General features: G+C 39.6%; 1 long non-coding RNA gene across 1 annotated transcript; it reads right to left on the reverse strand.

The window, feature by feature from the left end:
- On the reverse strand, positions 1–1,366 carry LOC120291409. The gene is made up of 2 exons (XR_005549439.1): positions 1,259–1,366; positions 1–591 (listed from the first exon to the last, which is right to left on the reverse strand). It is a non-coding gene; the product is annotated as an uncharacterized LOC120291409 (long non-coding RNA).
- Positions 1,367–1,626: the final 260 nt, after the last annotated feature.

Genomic DNA, 1,626 nt, shown 5'->3' on the forward strand with positions numbered 1-1,626 from the left:
TGTAACAAGGCGCTTATTACAATCCAAATGAGTGACATCTTGTGCTGACACCTGTCCCATTGGTACAAGTTCTGGACCCTAAAAGCCCACACATTTTCAATTAAAAGGAGGGGCAAAGAGGAAAGAGGAAAAGACCAAACTCCATTCCTATACAGAAAGTGCATTCAATATATCATTTCCGTCCAAAACAAGGCCAGGATCTGGTCCCCCCGCAAAATATGCAATCAAAATTTAAGACAGCTACGTGAGAGTTCTATGATCAATATCTCCAGTCCCCACCACAATGTGAAACAGCATTCTTCAGTGAGAGAGAGAGAGGGGAGGGAGGCCTTAGGGAGAGAGATCATTCATTCAGCTAAAAACATCTTCAAGCACTCAAAGCAACCTTATGAAACATGGTTTCCTTGGGGATCTAGTGGCAGCTTTTTCTCAACAAGGTCAGGCAGCTTTTCCAAATTTGTCGCCTGAGCTCAAAATCTCATTGCTGTCCATTGCCGTTTCCAAACTGACAATTCTCATTGGCCAGTCTATCTTTGCCATCGCCACCAGGTCCTTGGAAACAAACACTAAGAAGAGATGCTTCTCAGCTTCCTAAAATGGTAATATAGAAGTAAGCAGTCATGATGATAGAATATCATACGAGCTTGTATAATTATCATTATATGGTCTCTCTGTCAGATGATAGTGTTGATGTAATAAATTTAGGCATGTGATTGATTAAAGCTCTTAAAAACTGCAGTAAGAGAACCCAAAAACAGAGCTCTTCTTCTTGAGTGATTCAGCAACAAAGATTTTCTGAACACATTAATCAAGATCTCTCGCAAGATATACTTTTGTAACACAGGATATGGTGAGTATCAATACTAGCAGAAAAAGCTAAGCGCGTTAGAATTTCAGGCTCCATGGGACGACAAATGGTTTCACAATGCCAGACAACACTTACAGCTACAACAAATTTATGAGCAGAAGTTGACTAAGCCAAAAAAAAAAAAAAAGTGTACACATATATGTCGGCCAGAAATGTTTACAAAACAAAACTATGAAGACAACATTCTCAAATCCATGACAAACCTTTGCTTTCAACGCACCAAAATCTCTTTTACACATATTTTCGAACTTGTATCCAAGTCTAGCAACCATGCCCCAATCAGGGATCACAGGCAGAGAGGCTACTCAGGGTTAAATGAGGGGTCTAGGCATTCGTTCTTAAAAAGTGACACTGATAAAGAATATCAACAAATGTTCCACATAATCAGACCTGGATACTGAGGCATAACCGCTCTGCAAGTCTCTTTAAGGTAATCCTCGAGCAATACTTCAAAACCACGATAATATTCTGCAGAAAATAAAGTGAGTCACATCTGAGCAATACTTCAAAAAGATGATAATGTTCTGAAGAAAAACGACAAGTTCTGTAATTACATGTTCGATTATTCTCTGAAGAGGCTTCTAGCTAAAGGTAGTTTGTCTCGCCAAGGAGAGGCCAAAATTCTTCTTTTGACTATGATTGGGCCCCGTCTGATTCTCAACAAAAGCACCTCCTAGCATGTTTTCTCATTCTCCAATTCATCTTTGAAAGTACTTTAAAGAGGAGTCCATTGGAGCCTCTACCGTAACCAATCGTTT

Source organism: Eucalyptus grandis, chromosome 3, assembly GCF_016545825.1.
Source record: "Eucalyptus grandis isolate ANBG69807.140 chromosome 3, ASM1654582v1, whole genome shotgun sequence".
Taxonomy (NCBI): Eukaryota; Viridiplantae; Streptophyta; class Magnoliopsida; order Myrtales; family Myrtaceae; genus Eucalyptus; species Eucalyptus grandis.